The following is a 21,715-nucleotide window of genomic DNA, read 5'->3' as shown; positions in this document are numbered from 1 at the left end:
CCTGAAGCTGATGAAAAGCTTATGGAAGCTAAATATCCCACTGTGGACGTTAAAAACAAGGATGTTCTACTCTAAGGAGAAAGTCATGGAAGAAAGAACTGGGATTAAAATAAAGAAAGACGCAACACAAGAGCTAGTCCTGAAATAGAAGAGCTGACACCCCTCCATCAGCAATTTCTCCTTGACAGGCCTGTCTTTCTTTAACAGGTTGATACCTCTGTACACCACAGGCTGAAATTTTAAGTGCCTAAGCTCCTCTTCCTTCTTCTAATAGACAAATGCACAAAAAACTCTTTTTTGCTTCCCTTGCTGCTGTGCCATAATAAACAATGGCTCGGGATTTTTCTTTTTTTCTTTTGGTATACGGGCCTCTCACTGTTGTGGCCTCTCCCTTTGCAGAGCACAGGCTCCAGATGCGCAGGCTCAGTGGCCATGGCTCACGGACCCAGATGCTCCACGGCATGTGGGATCTTCCCGGACTGGGGCACAAACCCGTGTCCCCTGCATCGGCAGGCGGACTCTCAACCACTGCGCCACCAGGGAAGCCCACAAAAGCCTTTTAATAAATTTCTGCTTGTGTTTTCTTTACATGTATTTCAATTTGAAGACAAAGAGTTTCTTCCCCACTTCCCTCATTTGCTGTTGCTTGTTTGACTAATTAAAAAGCACACTCTCTGAATGCTGAAAAGAGAAAATGGAAGAGTGGGCAGATGGGTCAAGATGGAATGTCCGTGGCTCTGGCAGGCCTTGCGATTTTTTCCACTAAAACAAATCCTTTATTCTTCTAGCTCAGATTCAAGGAAGGCACAGAGGCAGCCCTTCGGCCTTTCCTACTTCAGGTCAAAGTCCTTTTTATACTTGGCATACAACCTAGATGCATCAGAATTCTGTACAAAATGGAAAGTTTTATGCTTCCAAATAATTCAAGTGCATTCTGTGGTCCCTGTGTCCTGTGGGCTGCCCTGGCAGATTTGAGGCATCTCTTAGGGCAAAGTGATTTGAAAGCTTTGAGGTTTTCTTGGCGACTGGGAAGAATAATTTGACTTCACTTGGAATAAGATCATATTCAGCAGAAAAGATCTGCTGTGCTCAAGGTCACAGACCTTGGCTCTGTGGATATTCAGTTATTCAGCAGAATAACCACTCCAAAGCCTTCAAAGCACTTTTGGATGCTGCTGCAGGTGTTGCCTGCAGAGACCTTCCTGACAGCCACTGAGTTCCTGCATCTGTCTGTCCCCTTCTTAATGCTGTCTCTTCTGCTCTCTAAAAACCACATTCCCTCTTTATACATATATATGCATGTATATGTATGCAATCCCAAAGAGATGTTTCCATGAATCAAGATCCATATGTACATATATAAAGGACTAAGTAAAGTTTCCAGGGGGAATAGATTTTTTTAATTGATGCATTTCAAAGCCTTAAGTCTTAAGCAGCATTTTAGAATGTATTTGCAAAATAAATCATGGAAGCCCCAAGGAATTAATTCATTGATTAAAGAAACATATTAAAGACCTACTATGTGTGAGGCACTATATTAATTACTTTGAGGGAAACAATATTGAATTAGACAGATATCTATCTTATAAGATGTTCAAAATGCAAAGAGGACACAAGGCATATAAGAGGTCAGGGAAATTTAAAAGAAGAGATTATTTCCAAAGTGTTGAGATACATTTCTTAAAGAAGGTAAAACTTGGATGACATCTTGAAGGATGACACATTTGAAATTTAGGGAATTTGGGGAACAGCACAACAGGTGAGGGGATGAAATGAGTGACCGTTTTGAGGTGGGAAGTCAAACAATTAATGAAATTTGACTAGAACTAAGATGGCATGAAGAAGAAGAAAGGCAAATGATGTGAGAGAGTTTGGTTAAGCCTGAATTATAAAAGGCTTTGATAAAGGAAAGAAATATTCCTGACATTTTTATCAGGAATATGCAGCTGAGAATGAAATGTGAATTAGAGATTGGCACAGACTTGGGGACAAGAGTTGCACTTCACACTTTTGTCATGAATATTAAAGTTTTGAAAAATGCAGTCTATCTAAAATCAAGGTAATGATTTCAATGCAAAAATAAGGAGAGCTTTGGAAAGCTATTCAGGTTTGGTTGGGGAGGAGGGAGGAGACAGATGGATGGTCCATCACTAGATATTTTTATTCTTATTTCCTATCAAACAGACAAGCATTTGTGAGGAAAAAGACTTCATGTAAGAAGGGTTTACTTTGTACTATCTGCCAAGGAGGATATTGGTTTAATGATTCAAAGAAGTAAAGCAAAGTTATATTATATTTAATTGTAAGATATAACTAGTAAGTTGCATTAAACATGATTAAAGGATATTATGAAGAGACTTTAGATTCTTTAAAACTACTGTATTGAACATAGAAGAAATAATAGTCCAAGATATTCTTTAAATATCCTGTGTGAATGCCAACTTTTCTGGTAGAATAAATTTAAATGCAAATGAATACAGTGCCTAAATACATTTTCTTTTGACTTTGTTCCCAGTGATGTGGTTAAGAGCCCAAACTACCACTCCATCACTTATTAGCTTTGTGATTGGGGGCAAGTTGTTTAACATTATAATTTTCCAATTTCTCCTATTTAAAATGTGGGTAAAAGTTATATTTACCCAGAGGTTAATGAATTGATGCTTATAAAATTATTAGCATCCTGTCTGGCTACAAATGTCATTCAGTTTTCCTGGTACACAAGTTTTCTCTGTTTGCTCTTTAATCTTATAAAATCATTTCCATCAGAGTTTTACTTCATGGCAAGCTGCTTTTATTTCTTGATTAAGAAAACATATCCTATGCCCAAAATTATATAGATACTTTCCTCTCTTTTCTTCTAGTATTTCTATAACATGCAATCCCTTTATGGTTTTTTATATGAATGATACATGGGTGGAACCTAATTTTACTTTATTTCCCACATGTATAATCAGTTCTTTCAACACTGCCTATTAAATACTACATTCTTTCCTCACAGTTTTTAAACACTGCATTATCATACACTAAACTCCATAAATACCTGATCTATTTCTAGACACTATTTTTCTTTATATACCTGTTTGTCTGTTTCTATGCCAGAACAAAACTGCTTTACTTATAGTCATTTCACAGTACCTTTTAATATTAAGTTGGTACCCTACCCAAATTATTATCTTTCTCAAAAAAATTTAGCTGTTTATGTTTGCACATTAACTTCAGAATCAATTTGTCAATTCCCCAACCCCTCTCCCCAAATTGAGATTATGAGTTAAATTGCCCTAAATCTATCATTTAATTTAAAGCTTAAATCATCCGATCCAGGAACACACGGTTTGTTTCTCCACTTATTTGGGCCCTATTTTGTATCCTTCAGGAAAGACTTATTATTTTTTTATGTAAGTCTTACACAAGGCCAGTATTTTGCAACATTTGGATAAGCTTTTAATATTCCTAAAATCTTCATGCAGGTAAAAACCCTAATGATTTAAACATCTACTTTAATTTGATGTACACAATGATTTGAGAGAAAATCCCATCAATATTTTTGCCTTGCCTCTTTAGCCTTCTATCCTGACTGCTAAGTAACTGAACTGGTAAGAAAGATATTTATTCTTTATATTACTCTTTCAGATATAAAAAAAGGATTTTTTTCACTAGATTTATATATATATGTATGTTTACAGCTAGCAAGCCATACTATTTTAAAATTCTACCTTATGGAAAGGAATAACTCCTATAAATTCCATAAGAGACTATCAAAAGTGATAATGACAACAACAACAATAGTTTAACTGGAAACAGATGAGCAGCCCCCGCATGGCTAATCCCCAAGGCCCTACAGTCAGAAAGTAAGGACTAAACCATCCTGACAGATGGACATCAATTTTAGTCTCATAAACTTATGGGATGGAATAAAATTCTCTTCTACCAGCTCACTGGAGGACATTCTTTACTCTAAGTCCGATTCTTCATTTAGTCTATCCTCCAGGTTGAAGGAAAATAATTCTTTCATTATTACCAATAACAACCCGGAGAGACATAAAATTACATTGAAAGTGCAAATAATCACCTTCCTCTTACAATTTCACTACTGAGGTTCAGCACTTAACACATTAACTCAGAAAATGAAAGTGGTGCAATTTAATCCAATTCAGGATGCTGGAGAGCATCTACAGGTTTGCTAAATATAAATTTTTCTCTATAAAAGCATAGCTACATAAACTTCTTGATTTTGATATTGAAAATAACATGTCAAATACAGGTATATTCCAAATGTGACCCAAAATAAACATTCAAAGCCACATCCCAGAAAGCCGTGTTTTTCTATAAGCTACATAGAAAAGTGTCTCTAATTTTCATTTCTAAGAAAAAATAAATACAAGAATTATGAGGGGGCACCTTCAATTTTTACCCTACCTGCTGTGTGACTTTTTATAAAGAACATGCATTAATTTTATAACTTTGAAATAATATATTTTATGAATTTGATGTGTTTTTAAATTTTCCTAAAAAGTTCCCTTCTAATTTACTGAATGGAAACTAATAAAATTTCAAAATATTAAAAAAAAATAACAAGGCACTTCCTCTGGAATTAATAGCACCTGCATCTTTTTCTTTACTGGACTTTATTTTCTTTCTGTACAGCATTTATCACTACCTCAGTTATGAATTATTTATTTATTTATTTATTTCCACATGTCCCATTAAAGTGTGAGCTCCACGAGAGCAGGAGACTTTGTTGCTGTTGTCATGATGGTTGTCTACCACCGGATCTCAGGGATTGGGACAGTGCCCAGAACCTAGGAGAAACTCAATAACCTTGTGTTGACTGAATTACTTATGATTACTTTATTTGCAATTTGCACATGAGCACAAGAACTAAAAACTAACCAAATAAGCTATTTTAAAATATAAATGGGGGCTTCCCTGGTGGCGCAGTGGTTGAGAGTCCGCCTGCCGATGCAGGGGACACGGGTTCGTGCCCCGGTCCGGGAAGATCCCACATGCCGCGGAGCGGCTGGGCCCGTGAGCCATGGCCGCTGGGCCTGCGCCTCCGGAGCCTGTGCTCCACAACGGGAGAGGCCACAACAGTGAGAGGCCCGCGTACCGCAAAAAAAAAAAAAAAAAAAAATGTAAATGGAACTTTCTGTCATTATTATCTATGATCCTTTTAAGCTTTACTGGGCTTAAAATTAAAAATCAAATTTGATTATAGAGCTAAAGAAAGCTACTGCTTGAATGTGAGATCAGGAATGATTTTTATTTACATGTCTATCTAAGGAGGGGAAACAGGTCCTTATCACACATTAAACAAGTCATTCAATTATATCTGTTCAAAGTACCACCAAGGAAGGAAAACCAAAATGTGCCTTGAAGGCAGATACTCAACTGGCACTTAGGAAGGGATTCCCTTAAAAGGAACACTTCAGTTGCTGGGAGCTGATGAAAGAGTAAGAGTTAAAGCAGGTAGAAATGGAAAGGAACATTCTAGGTGTCTACAGAGATATCTAGAAAGTTCTGAGGCCAGAAGTTCTTGTCAAATTCTAGAAACTGTAAGAGTGAAGATGCACTAGAAAAGAATCAGGACAAAACAGGTGGAGGGCAGCTATTTTGATGGCAGACTTTCTTCTCACACTGAAGTTAGCCAGCTGGAGTCCTTGGAACTTTCCTGAACTTTCCTGCAACTAGCAGCACCGTGTTCCTGCCAGATGCTGCATCAGTAACAAGTCAAAGCAGGAAATACTCTAAAATTGGCCAGTTTGTTTAGTGATGAGGGTGACTCCTGGCTGGTGAAAAAAGGCATTTTGTATTCAGAATGTTTGAAATTCCTTAGATGGCTTTCCAAATTTCATAAGCACACTGTGATGTGAGAGATCAAACTGAGGAGAATCAGCTCTTTGGCTGCAGATCTGAGATCTTTCTAGGGGAGGACAAAAGGAAGCCAAACCTCATCCATCTATTTTCACACTAGTGACACAATCTAGGATCAATTATTCAACTATGAAAAATTCCATTTTCTTATGATTCCTCAAATGCCATAATTGTTTCTGACTCTATGCTTTTCTTTTTTCTCTCTGACCTGTTCCACTAGCCACATATTTCTAGACTCACCTCAAGTCCTACCGCAAGAATCCTTCCTTATATGAGCCATCCCTCCTCTGACCTCTTCTATATTTTATATCCTTTATTATACAATTTTTTTATTCAATTGCATATGATTCTTGAGGAGAAGAGGAGGAAGAGGGCAGGAGGGAGGTAGGAAGGTAGAAAGAATATAGATATGAATACAGAATTTTTTTTTTTTTTTGTGGTACGCGGGCCTCTCACTGTTGTGGCCTCTCCCGTTGCGGAGCACAGGCTCCGGACGCGCAGGCTCAGCGGCCATGGCTCACGGGCCCAGCCTCTCCGCGGCATGTGGGATCTTCCTGGACTGGGGCACGAACCCGTGTCCCCTGTATTGGCAGGCGGACTCTCAACCACTGCGCCACCAGGGAAGCCCCTAGAATATTTTTATCAAACGAAAATTTCTAATGAGGATGTAAAAGACCAATTCAAGTTCAAGCATTACCTTCTTTGAGAGAACATTATTCAATCTGGGCACCTTGTTTTAATATTTCTCTATAGAATATCTATGCAATGGGAAGTCTTCTCGAACAATTACTTGCTAAACAAGTCATATTTACCAAACACTTCTCAGTTTTAGACATGTTTGCTTAGGTCATTCTCTGGAGATTGTCCTGAAGAAGAAAAAAAGTTGAAACTTGTAGATAGTAATCCAAGGGAAAAATATATAAATTATTTCATTTATTAGCCAGTTTTGAGAGCCTCACGTCTTGTTCTAGGTGTTCAGAATACACGTTTGAAGTATAACATTTTTAAGATTGTTAAAACCAGTTCAGAAAAAATCCTTAGCCCTCCAACAGAAACACAGGTAAAGAACATGAATAAACAATCCACAAAATTGAAAATTTATGATCAATAAATCTATGAAAAATTATGCAACCTTATAAATAGTCAAAGAAATGCATGGAAAAACAAAATAGAAATGGCTTTGTGTTTAGCTTATAATATGTAATAATGGTTGGGTGTAACAAAATAAACACTTCATATCTAACTAACTAGTGGAAATGCAAAGTGGTATAAACTATGGGGAATATAAATCGACAATTTATTTAAAGACTCAAAGAAAAGTTCTGCCCTTGTCCTAATAATTGTGCTGCTAGATAACACAACTAAGGAAAAACATCAGAAACATGAACAAAAGTTTGTATACTAGATGTCCATTACAGACCTAAAAATCAGGAAAATTTGTAAACAATTAAAATATTCAATTATTGGAAAACAAATAATGAAAGAACATTAGGGTGGAATATTTTGCATCATTAAAAATCATGCCGTCCCGGGCTTCCCTGGTGGCGCAGTGGTTGGGAATCTCCCTGCTAATGCAGGGGACACGGGTTCAAGCCCTCGTCTGGGAAGATCCCACATGCTGCAGAGCAACTAGGCCCGTGAGCCACAACTACTAAGCCTGCGCGTCTGGAGCCTGTGCTCCGCAACAAGAGAGGCCACGATATTGAGAGGCCCACGCACCGCTTGCCACAACTAGAGAAAGCCCTCGCACAGAAACGAAGACCCAATACAGCCAAAAGTAAAAAAAAAAAAAAAAAAAAAAAAAATGCTCTCATGTTCTAATGATGGAGGAAGATACCCTTCACATAAAACTAAACAAAATAAAGACAAACAAATTGTATTATAAATTGTATGCTTATAATTATAATGTATATGTGTATTAGAATGTGACTATTTCTGTGTTGCATAAAAGTGTGGGTTTTTCTTCTTTAAATCTTTTTTTTTAATCTTCCAAATTTTCTATAATAAGCACTTTTCATAACCAGAAAAAAGTTAATATTAAATGAGTAATTTACACTCATTTTGCCATGTGCATAAATTATTCTACATAAATAGCTCCCTTTTACAAGTCAAGCCAAAGAGATGCCAAACCATATTTTGGGTTCTGCAGAGACTAAATTGCCAACAATGACATAATACAAAACCTCCTACAGAGACCCTCTTCTTTTTCACAACACTGTATTTCTTTTTTAACAGTGTTTAACAGTTGGAAATGCTGAGAAGCTACAGATGAGATCATTAGTGGAAAGTATTTTCCATTGCTCTTTTGTCAGGGAAAATCCCTTAGCAGATATCTATTTCGGAGTCATGTTTTTGCCCAGGCTGACAAAATTTAAAGCAGAGTAGATAAAACATGTATTTGTGAGCATCCTCCTCTATCAAATGGAATTCACTTTGGCTATCACACTGATCAAGATAATTTGTCCTGGGCTTTTCCTCTGTAGGACCCTGATTTGTACGGTGTGAGAGACTGCAACATAGCATGTAGTCAGGGCCTCAAAAGATGGCACCTGAGCAACCACTTCTAAAAGTCACCAGAAATACCAGAAAGATAGGCTGATGGAGATTTACAATCCTTTATGGTCTGCAATTCAAGTGTACTATGTGTGCACCTAAGCAACTGACTCAATGAAGCTCATGAAAACCCCCCAGGGACTTGGGTTCAGCAAACAGTCTGCTTCACCCCTACTCATTTCCACTGTAACCCAGCATGCTGGGCTGAGAAGCCAAGGGCTTGTTTAAAGGAACAATCCACTTTCCTTACAGAATCTTGGGCCCTCACCTTTGTAAGCCACCTTTGCCTTGGGTTGCTGAGACCATCTTCTCAGGGGCTGCTCGCTCTTGTACAAATGTATATCCACGTAAATCCTCACAACTCACGGGCTCTGAGATTTCCTTGTCAGTTAATCTGAAGGTCCTCTGCCTCAGATCCCAATACCTCTGAGCTGGGTCAGGTTTTCCCTGATTTGCCTAGCAATGAATTCAGCTTAATTTAACACCCATTCTGTCTGAAAGTTTTTAGTTTCCCTTTATCAACCTAGAGGACTGATGAACTATAGTTAGAAGTGTATTCAAATTTTGGATAGTTTGAATTGTATATGAACTGGGGGGTCTTCTTTCAAGGAAAATACAAAATTAGGTACACACACAAAGAAATCACAATTAATTTCTGAATATGCGAGATCCTTTTCTTCTGAAATTTCTTTAGGTATTTACTAAAACTAACATAGAAATGCTTCCAGATTACAGTTTGGCTTCTTCTCCTTGAAGAAAATAATTCTATGACTCCTAAAACTTCATAGAGGCAGATACAAATGAGGAACCCTCAATTTTAAGGTGAGACAGTCAAATGAGACTTCTGTTTACAGAAATCTGCTCATTTACTTGATTGACTGGTTTTGCTTCTTATCGTGTCAGTCTCTCCTTGGGGAAGGGGGGTATCTGCTTCTGCTTCAGCCAATGACATTGTGACTCTGGCTAAGTTATTTAAATATCTTAAATCATGTCAAATGGGACTAGAAATACATATTGCATTACTGGACTTCTAGGAAGATTAAGTGCAATCAGAGGAAAAAGGATTCATACACTATTGTCTGAAAATTCTTGTACTAGAAGATATTTCTTTTTCAGGGCAAGGAATTTCTGTGGACTCCCTAGCACTCTTCCGTGCATACAATCCAGATTTCTCTGATTAGGGACTGATTTGTTTGATGGATGGGAATGAATCATAGAGGTCATAACTGCCCTTGCTCTCTCCCTAAAATGTAGAAAAATGAATCAGCTGTGGTCATCTACCTTTTCATTGTCTAATAGCCACAAGTGGTCTAAATCCAGTAAACTAAAGTGGACACTGGTGGCATTTATATTTATTCTCCAGCTGTTTCTGTCTCCCAGTTTTACCAATTCCAGTCAGAAATGCCATTGTTCCTGAGGAATCTGAAGAAGAACTGCCTCAACTGTGCACTGTCCCCAGGGTGTGTGGATGTGATATATAGAATATGCCATTGTATATAAGGGACTTGAGCATCTACAGATTGTGGTAACCACGGGAGCCCTAGAACCAATCCTGCATGGGTACCAAGGGATGACTGTAAATATCTACTGTGATAATTAATGAGAGCATTTTTTTAAAAATTTAACCTATTTTGTAAGGTAGTTATCAAAGTGGTTCTGATACAAGAAAAGATCCCAAATGTGAGATCCCTGCTTTGTGATGCCAGATGCCTTCTTGTCATTGCTTTACATACGTACAAAACATATATATAAATATAAAATGATGAAATATGATTTCAGTAAGAGCAAGCAGTGTACAGCTCCTGACGTCATGTGATAACAGAGCACACTGTTTTTGTGCAGATGTCCACTCAGTTATCAAAGGATGATTCACCTTCCGGTCCTATACTCTCTTCCCCTGGATACTCGTAAGAACCTGCTCTGAAATTTAAACATCAAATAAAAATGCTTCCAAACAATTATTGTGACAACAAACACACCAATAAGCCTATAAGCAGCAGCCCAGTATTTTATCCCTGTCTTTAATGTCAGGTTGCTTTTTTTTTTTTTTTTTTTGTGGTAGGTGGGCCTCTCCCGTTGTGGAGCACAGGCTCTGGATGCACAGGCTCAGCGGCCATGGCTCATGGGCCGCTGAGGATCTTCCCAAACAGGGGCACAAACCCGTGTCCCCTGCATCAGCAGGCGGACTCTCAACCACTGCGCCACCACGGAAGCCCCAGGTTGCTTTTTTATTCCAGAGGTCAGGAAAACAAATGCTCCATGAGCTCACTATGTGCATGTCCAAACCAGCAGAAAAATAGGTGCCTTTCCAAATGCCAGACAATGAAACCTAGGATTTTTCTTTGTACCTCACTGTAATTTGGGTGATAAAACACTTGCTAATACAAACTATTAGAACAAACCAACAAACGGAAACAAGTCTCTCATAGTCTATTTTAAAAACCCCTCACTGTGTTCTTAATTAACTGCTGACTTTTAAAACAAAAACGTCAGTCAAGAAGTACTAAGTCATCTTTAGCTCTAACTTAAAATTTTCAGATCCTGAATATTTGAAGATGAAAAAAGCATAAAAATAAGTAACTGGCAACTTATTTTAGCCAACACTTTGGAATTAATTTTAAGTGGTAGAAAAACTACAAAATAGGAACCCATTTTTCTGTGGTTTCTGGTATCTAGTGAATTACATTATAGTAAACTTTATAACCTGGCACTCAAAATACATGTTTTAGCCACAGCTGCCTTCAATAACTGGTAAGAAAGTAATTAATATCCATAACAATGATCCCCAAACACTGTCATTCCTGAGAATTAGATCATGGTAAAAATAAGTAATTCTGAGTTTTATTATTAGGTTTATTTTATTTTTAATTCATTTGAAATGAGTGATCTATGTATTGTGCATGTGCCTAGTAATTCTTTCCTGTAGAGAATACCTTCTGACCACATTGAAAAATATAAGTTGACTCTTTATTCTTAGGAGCTTTTCTAAAGGAAAACTATCTCTATAAAAGTAAAGAATGTGAACTTGCTGGCAAAACTTGTTCTCTTCCATTTCTCCTCCTTCCCCAACCCTACCCCTTCTTTTTTCCATCGCTCACAATCATAGGGTTAGTATAGCTTGTACTGGGGCTTTGGAACAGTAACAAACAAGGACAATTTTCTGGACCTAGTTAACTCCTGTTAAAATAATTCCTGAACAATAGTCTACCCAGAGTTGCACCGAAACAACAACAAACCCTAACAGTCTATGCATGATGAACCCTATTTAAATGAGCAGATTATTGTAGGATCATTATGAGCTGCTCCGTGGCCACAGGACAGGTATTACAGCCTGGAGTAATGGAGGATTTTCTTGCAGACACCTGCAGGCTGGACTATCAGTTGAAAGGCTTCCCTGGTAAAATCAGAGAGACAAACATGAAGTTTGTCTTTTAAGTTTTCACACATCTCTTCTACAACTGACATCACTTATCATTCCCACTCTCCTTTAATATGTTGCTATCTTTGACCTCCAGGTCTCTAGATTCATGGTTTTGTCTCATTTGTACCTTTAAGAAAATGTTTAATCGATTTTTTTTTTTTTTTTTTTTGGTACGCGGGCCTCTCACTGTTGTGGCCTCTCCCGTTGCAGAAAACAGGCTCCGGACGCGCAGGCTCAGCGGCCATGGCTCACGGGCCCAGCCGCTCCGCGGCATGTGGGATCTTCCTGGACCGGGGCACGAACCCGTGTCCCCTGCGTCGGCAGGCGTACTCTCAACCACTGCGCCACCAGGGAAGCCCTAATCGATTTTTTGAGGTATAGTTTACACATCATAAATTTATTCATTTTAAATGTACAATTCATGAGAATAAAAACAAAAATAAACGAATGGGACCTAATTAAACTTGTTTTGCCTAATTTGTACCTTTAAGAAAATGTTTAATGGATTTTTGAGATGTAGTTCACACATCATAAGTTTATTCATTTTAAATGTACAATTCATGAGAAAACAAAAATAAACATATGGGACCTAATTAAATCAAAAGCTTTTGCACAGCAAAGGAAACCATAACCAAGATGAAAAGACAACCCTCAGAAAGGGATAAAATATTTGCAAACAAAGCAACTGACAAAGGATTAATCTCCAAAATATACAAGCAGCTCATGCAGCTCAATATCAAAAAAACAAACAACCCAATCCAAAAATGGGCAGAAGACCTAAATAGACATTTCTCCAAAGAAGATATACAGATTGCCAACAAACACATGAAAGAATGCTCAACACCACTAATCATCAGAGAAATGCAAATCAAAACTACAATGAGGTATCACCTCACACTGGTCAGAATGGCCATCATCAAAAAATCTACAAACAATAAATGCTGGAGAGGGTGTTGAGAAAAGGGAACCCTCTTGCACTGTTGGTGGGAATGTAAATTGGTACAGCCACTATGGAGAACCAGTATGGCGATCCCTAAAAAACTAAAAATAGAACTACCATATGACCCAGCAATCCCACTACTGGGCATATACCCAGAGAAAACCATAATTCAAAAAGACACATGCACCCCAATGTTCATTGCAGCACTATTTACAATAGCCAGGACATGGAAGCAACCTAAATGTCCATCAACAGAGGAAAGGATAAAGAAGATGTGGCACATATATACAATGGAATATTACTCAGCCATAAAAAGGAACAAAATTGGGTCATTTGTAGAGACATGGATGCACCTAGAAACTGTCATACAGAGTGAAGTAAGTCAGAAAGAGAAAAACAAATATCGTATATTAACACATATATGTGGAATCTGAAAAAAATTGGTGTAGGCGGTCTTATTTACAAAGAGAAATAGAGACAGAGATATAGAGAACAAACGTATGTACACCAAGGGGGAAAGGAGGGGGGTGGGTTGAAGTGGGAGATTGGGATTGACATATATACACTGTTGATATTATGTATAAAATAGATAACTAATGAGAACATACTGTATAGCACAGGGAACTCTACTCAATGCTCTGTGGTGATCTAAATGAGAAGGAAATCCAAAAAAGAGGGGATATATGTATACATGTAGCTGATTCACTTTGCTGTACAGTATAAACTAACACAATATTGTAAAGCAACTATACTCCAATAAAAAAAATAAATAAATGTACAATTCAATGAGTTTTGGTAAATTTATGATGTTGTGCCACCATCACCACAGTCTAATTTTACATTTCCATTGCACCAAAAAGAAACCTTGTGCGTATTAGCAGTCATTCCCTGTTCCCATCCCCAGGTCAACCCAGGCAATCACTATGCTTTCTGTTGCTACAGATTTGCCTTTTCTGGACAGTTAATATGGACTCATATAATGTGTGGCCTTTTGTGTCTGACTTCTTTCACTTAGCATAAAGTTTTTGAGGTCCATCCATGTTGTAGCATGTAGCATGTGGAACACAACAGTATTCCATTGAATGGATATGTTACATTTTTGCTTACCCATCTCCCAGCTGACAGACATTTGAATTGTTTCTACTTCTTGCTATTATAAATAATGCTGCTATGCTATGAACATCTATGTACAACCTTCTGTGTGGCCATGTTTTTATTTCTCTTGGGTAGGTACCTAGAGTGGAATTATTGAGTCATGTGTTAAACCTATGTTTAGCATTTTAGGAAACTACCAGTTTTCCAAAGTTTTACATTACCATCAGCAACATGTGAGCGTTCCAACTTCTCCTTATCTTCCCCAATACTCGTTATTATCTGTCTTTCTGATTACAGCCATCTCAGTGGGGGTATCTCATCATGGCTTTAATTTGCATTTTCCTGATGGCTTATGATCATGACCATCTCTCATTTGTGTCTGACTGTTCGTTCTCTTTTCTGTTTTGAATTCCTCCTCTTTTTATTGTTCTTTAAAGTTTTTATGTCCCCCTTTTCCTTTACATCCATTTCCTCATGCTGATTCCCACTCATATTTAATTAACTCCATATCTAAACGGCTGCAGCTTATGGCTCATTCTCAATCTATTTATCTCCATGAAGTTGCTGAGGTCACACTATTGGGAAAAGAGGCAGGGAAGCCGAATTTAAAATTTACACATAAATAATATAGAGTTCAAGTTAACCTTGATTTACATATAAATACTTAAAGTATTAGTATACCACAATTTGGATTTTAAGTAAATATGTTAACCACGTGATCAGACTGTCCTGCTCTCCTACTGCCTCGTGGATAGTGTAAGATTCATTCGGTTGGAAAAACGTTCAGTTTTGAACCCAGCTGTCATCACTGTCTTCTCCACCTGCCTCTTTTGTTTCCTTCCTTTTCCTTTGTGACATAATGGCTGCAGCTGAGGCACACAATCTCCTACTCCCTTTCTTCCCTTCTGGCTTTTTCATCTTCCTATCTAATCAGTAGCCAATAGGGTTACTCCAAACAGAGGTTCAAATGATGCTCAAACAAAAATTATCCATTTCACACTGTGTGACCAAGTGGATGTGGGGAAACAGAGCAAGGAACAAAAGAGCAAGAAAGGTCAAATTAATTTAAGTCCTTTGCAACCTGGGAAAAACATCAGATCTTGATGTAAAATACAAAGTTTGGAAAGCTGGGATTGTTTGATATGTGGTGGTTTGGCCAATTCAAGAAAAACAATTAACTGAGTATGACTAAATTGCAAATTGGACTGACTAGTTTTATTTTTCTTTCGGAAAGTAGCAAGCATTAGAAAAAGATATAGTTCTCTTTTCCCTCTTTATTTTTCTTCTATTTCCTTCTCCTCTTTTCTCTTTCAGAAGAAAATAATAACCTCTTTTTTCAAGCATTAATAAAGAATCAAGAATAACTTCATCTGATGCATTTTTACTTGCCTTTCAAACAACTCCTTCCATATTACCAAAACAACTGCTTCTGGAACCCAGATTTGTTGTAGCCTACAACTTAGGGAAAAGAATATATGCTTTTCTATTCAGGATGTGTTTAGAGATGCTCTGATAAACAAAACCTGAACCAGTCCAGCCTGATAAGGTTGTAGTGCTTGTTTGGATGTAAAATGACATTTAAACTGAACTGAAAAACATTTGCTAATAGCTAAAAAGCTTTGCCAATATAACTTAGTTTAAGAGCTACATCTTGGCATCTTGTTGGGAGCAAAATACCTATGAATGGAGAACAGTTGTTTTTGGTTTTTACTTTTGTTTTTGTTTTAGGAGAGCAGGAGAAAGAAAGAGGATAGAAGACAACTAGGACTTCGGGACTTTGAAAGCTAGGATGTCATCACTCACTCACCCACCACATAAATATAGCTGATATATATCACTTTAACTTTGTAGTAGTATATATTGACACTTCTTTTTGATATTACATGTAAATGTCTTATACAATGAAAAACACTCAAGAGTAGAAGATAACAAAGGAGAAAAAAAGAGAAGGAATTCTTAAACCAGCGATTATTTAAGGGTAAACTGACATATGAATGTGAAGTTAAACTTGAACCACTTTTCAATCTAATTACCGATACAAAGAAATGGGAAGGTATTGACCTCTAGGCTTCAGAAAGCTTGGGTAAAATCATTACAAATCTATCAGCTCTACCATCAGAATAAACCCAGAATCTAAACACTTAATCGTTTTCACTGCTGCCACCCTCGTCTGAGTCACCAGTGTCTGGTGACTTCTGAAATAACCCCCAAACTGGTATCCCTGAGTCGACTCTTCCCTGCCTCCCTCCTCCAAAAGAAATCAAAATGATCCTTTTAAAACTTAAAGTTGAATCATGTCACTCTTTGGCTGAAATCCCACCCATGAGAAATTAAGTAGCCTTTTTGAATTAGAAGCAGAAGAGGTGTTAATTAAAAGAGTAAGTAGCACCTACATTCTAAAGAGCAGCTCAATCTGTACTAGAACAGGTGCAGCCAGAAATCATGAAAATGATCTGACAAAGTCACAAGCTAAGGACAAAATAAATAAAATACATATTAAGAGAAACAGGAGTTTATAGAGTTCTAGAAGTATCAATTTTCTCCACTGCACATAGTTTTTTGCTCCATTTAAGGTACTGAGGTTAGCAAGTGGGAAGTGAAATTAACCTATCATCTAAGTAAATATTTATTTTATTTACAAATGTATGGTTAAATATACTCAGTAGCCTACCCTGCCTCTCTTGGCTATTCATAACTGACATGACAGGACTTCTCTGTGTTTATACACTAATCACCATTAATTAATTAATGGACAATCTACCCCACAGCCCCCAGGTCCCCACCATACCACCCAAGCTCAAGGGCTACTTGAACAAAGTAACAATTTACTAAGAAAAAAAATTCTCAGCAAGAATATCATCTCACACTTGAGACAAAATATCTTCGTTATCAGAGATGCCACCATTACAATTAATTCATTAGTTTAAAAAATAATAAGGCTATCCTAGAGCATTTGTTCTTTTTTTGGAAGATAAAGAAATTAAATGGAAGAGAAATTACCAATATCCATCGAGAAATAAACACTATTAATATCGTATGTTAGTTTTGTATCTTGCTTTCCCCATGGAACATGACATGGGCATTTTCCTATTGCATTAAAAATTTCAGAGACAAAAAACAACAACAAACCCCCTCGCAGCTTCCCATCTCTCTGAATAAAAGCCGAAGTCCTTAGAATGGCCATAACTACACAATCTGACTCCACCCTTACGTCTGTGAGCTCACCTTCAGTACCACCCAGGCCCCCACTGTGCTCCAGCCACAACCACTAACCCACTGATTCTTTCACAAGCCAGGCAGTTCACTAGATCACTGCCTTCCACTGGCTCTTTCCTCTGTCTGGTATGTTCTTCCAGATATCCATATTGCTTGCTCTCTCACCTCTTTCTAATCTTTGTCCCAATATCACCCACACTTTACCTTCCCTCTCCCTGCTTTATTTTTCTCCATTGAACTTACATACTTCCTAATATATATAGTATATAATTACTTATGCTTAAATATTTGTTGTTCGATCTCCCACAGTGGAATGTGACACAGGACAGGGATCTTTATTTTTTGTTTAGTCAGTAGCCTCCCCAGGGATGCCACACTTATGATAGTTCTTAAATGATTGGTGTTGTTCTTAGTGATAGAAGGTCAGACGTGGAGTTGTAAAAGCCCTTTCCTTCTCCTTGAGAAGTGGTGGATGTCTCTGCTTCCTATTGACTGGGGCTCAGTCCGGACTGGAGGATAGACATGAGATAAGTGTTCTGTGTTCTGCCCTCAAAAACAAACAAAACAAAAAAGAAACTGAATGTCTTTTTAACTGTTTTACACTTGAAATTCTCATCTTCCTTTAAATCACAAGGATAATCTGTTGACCCATACAACAGCTCCAAGCTATTATTATCCCCAATTGAGAGAGAAAGAAAGAGGCTGTAGAGTTTATTGAAGCCCTAAGTGGTAGAACCAGGACTAGTAAACCATGTTATTGGATTTCCTCTTCTATATAGTCACAATGAACTGCAGCCACATCTCAGATGACAGTAAATTAGCAAGTAGACGGGAGACTCGTTCTCCACACTTAAGAAAGGCTTTTACACTGCGTAATTATCTTCTGAATAATGATACAAGAATGACTACCTTTTCCATCAGAATGCTTTCAGCAAGTCTTAGTCTTTCTTTCATTTCTGTCATTTGCTGCCTTTGTTTTGGTTCACTGTGCAGGTGCTTAGCCCGAATCTTCATTTTACTTAATTTTACCTTATACTATAAACCCTACACTTGCATCCCAGGGTCCAGAAAGCATTCACACCTTATCCATTTGATTCAACCTCAAAACAACCATAGTTGAGGTAAGAGCAGGTGGGTGTATCTTCACTTTAGAAAGAAGAATGACCTAACTTCTTGGTAATCCTCAAAGCAGGACACAAACACAGATCATTTAAGTACAAACCCAAAGTTCTTAACTTGCTGGAAGTGCATTCACTCTTTTTGTTTCCTGGAGGGCACAATTATGTAACGGGAAGAAAAATTATCTAAATTATTATTACTGAAAATGTCTTCTAGAAATATAAACCTCACTTTTGCACTCCACTTCCATCTCCTGGCAATTATTCTGCCAGCGTCACTCACAAGCGCTGACTCTTTGGAAGTTCCTCCCCACTCCTTCCCTGTTGTCTCTACAGCCTCATCACCCTCCTGTTTCCGAGCCTCTGCTGCTGCTCCCTCTCTGCCATCCTCAGTATCTCAGTGGCATTTTGCCCGATTCCAGGTCCAGAGTTAACATCACCTCCTCTTTAGTCACACTAGTAAAAGTGCTTTTTTTTATCCCCTCAATAACCATACACTGCCCAATTCTGAAAAGCTCTCTTCCTTCTTTTTAGAATTGTGTGAGCTTCCTGAGAGCAGGATGTATCATTTCATACTATCCAACATATATCACAGCATAACACTTGTAACAGTCCGTTTTACACTGTAGGCAAGCAATAGATAAAGAATAAACCATAAACTCAAAAGATACCTTCAGTAGATTATTAGGGAAGGTAGTGGCAGGAAGCATCTGCTTGCCTCTCTTCACCACTCAGCTTCAGTACTCTTGGCCTTTCCCTAGTTCTCCAATTCTCTTACCGCTTATATGTCACGCACATACAGGATGGCATGAGATGCGGCTCTCTGGTTCCATCAACAAGGGCAAATGCTAAATTCATCAACCACACATTACTTCAAGATTCCATTATACTGTAAATGGATATATAAACAATTACTCTTTTGCCATGTACAGTTTTTGATGTAGTAAACTATTTTTCATTTAGCTGGACACTTCTTACATTTACCCATTACAAAGGGCTTCATTTTGTTTAATATGTATATTTTCTCCTGCATGTCTATTTGATAGGCCTATTATCTGACCCACTTTATTTGAATGTGGAGGATAATAAATGTCCTTTGAAAAAAAAGGAAGTTATTTTTCATCCAAGAAGCTTAAAAATCTGTTTTGGGGGGAGTATGCAGCATACTGACATATAGTTTGGGGTTAAGTTTGATAAATGGAATAAATCTTATTTAAAAATCATTTCGTGACATAAATTATTGAGGACTTATATATATATTATATATATAATATATATATTATATATATATATATATATTATTTTTTTTTTTTTTGCGGTACGTGGGCCTCTCGCGTTGCGGAGCACAGGCTCCGGACGCGCAGGCTCAGCAGCCATGGCTCACGGGCCCAGCTGCTCCGTGGCATGTGGCATCTTCCCAGACAGGGTCACGAACCTGTGTCCCCTGCATCGGCAGGCGGACTCTCAACCACTGCACCACCGGGGAAGCCCCAGGACTTTATAATTTTAAAAGGACTTAGGAATCTTTTAAAATTTAAGAGCCAAACATGCTCTATGAATATGAAACTTATTTGGGGATATATTTTTGTATATTGGAAATTATATATTCATATATATATATTTTTAAGAAAAATTAGTGGTTTATTCTTTAATCAAAATTAATTATGGCTTTCATTCTTTTTCTTTTGTTTTTCTGAATCCACAACTTTAAAAAGTGTGCAACAGATTTAACCCTCTGAAAGTTAGTCAATGCCTTGACTAACATCTTATAATCAATTATAACCATCATTTATACTTGATTTTGCTTTGATTTCATCCTAAATTTAGTTTCCATTTTTATAAGATTGGAGGTTTTGAAGATTCAATGAACCTATAAATTTTACTTTATATTAAAGAAAATAATTATCATTAAAATTGTTCCACCAGGACTGGAGTTTTTGTCTGTATTGTTTATTAATTTATCCCAGCACCTAGAATAGTGCCTGGTATACAGGGAGTGCTCAACAAATCCTAACACCTGCACTTTACACCCTTGGAGAGGTGGAAGGTCAGGAGAGCCTAGGAGAGCCAGGTACTATGCTAAGCAATTTACATACACCATCTCCTTTAACTATCACAAACATTCTTTGTTGTAGGTACTATTGCCCCTATTTTACAGATGAGGAGACAGAGGCATTAAGCAGTTAAGGTGTTCAAAAAGAAGTTGAGATGTTCATTCAAGATAACAGAGCTAGTAAATTGCAGAGGCAGGATCAAACCCTTAGTTTGTCTGACTGCAAATTCTAGCCTCTTAAAGTTGCCATGTTGTTTTCCTTCACCCAAAAGCATGACAAGTAGGAGGAGCATCAAATACTTCTCCATCCCCACAGAGTGTAACAATACTGAGACTGACTTGTTACCAAGTCATATCCTAGTATCATGAACCGGTTTCAGTTTTTAAGAGGGTGGGGTTCTCCGACCTTGAACATCAAAATCCATCTGGGAAGGAGAAGAGACTTCAGGCAAGGGTAACGTGTAACCTGCAGTTAGAATAGGTGAGAGGCTTGGAAATGTGAGCAGGACCCTTGGCCACTGGTTTACGTCAATGTGAACGTGTGGTATTTGACTCCACAGGAAGCAGGCCAATACCATGTATCTGGCCGGCTGCTTCTGACTTGCATTGAGGGTCCTCCAAGATACTGGAACAGGACCTACCAGAACCTCAAAAAGTCCATTCATCAACAGATAATATCTAACAAAAATGTATGGTGTCTCAACTAGGTGCTAGGCACTGGTCTGAGGGTTGGATACAGAGAGATAAAGATATGAAATGAATAAGCTCTGGGGATCTAATGTACAGCATGGTGACTATATATAGATAATAATACTGTCTTGTAGACTTGAAGTTTGCTAACACAGTACCTCTCATCACACACACACATACACACACAAAAGGTAACTATGTGAGGTGATGGATATGCTGACTAACTTGATAGTGGTAATCATTTCATAATGCATGCATATATCAAATCCAATCACATTGTACACCTTAAACATATATAATTTTATTTGTCAAGTATACCTCAATAAAGCTGAGGGGAAAAAGAAAACAAAGTTTCAGGCCTCAGAGAGTTCAAAATAATCCTGAATGTGTATGCATGCTTGTTTATCTTAAAATAAGGTTGCAAGGTTCTTTATGTAGTATTAAATCATTATGACGAGTGTGATTATCATTTAGTGCTCATTGTTGCCAACATCTATGCTAATAATTTTACTATCCACATTTTACAGGAAAACTGAGTTTTAGAGATATCAGGTGATGGCTTAGGTTCCCTCAACAAACAGTGGCAAATCCATGCATCTCAGGCCTCTTTGATAACAAAAAGTCCCTAACCCATTAGGGAAGAGAAGGTTCTTTCAGTAGAGGGTTCACAGAAGAACTGACAATGAAATATATCTTTGAGCCTATTTCTGATATGTAGTGTTGTCTGGATTGCTTTCTCATCCTAGTCTCAGTTTAAC

Source organism: Delphinapterus leucas, chromosome 13, assembly GCF_059928025.1.
Source record: "Delphinapterus leucas isolate spDelLeu-1000000601 "Yukka" chromosome 13, BTC_Dleu_Yukka2, whole genome shotgun sequence".
Taxonomy (NCBI): Eukaryota; Metazoa; Chordata; class Mammalia; order Artiodactyla; family Monodontidae; genus Delphinapterus; species Delphinapterus leucas.
The sequence above is the reverse complement of the archived record's forward strand: the minus strand, read 5'-3'. Positions refer to the sequence as shown.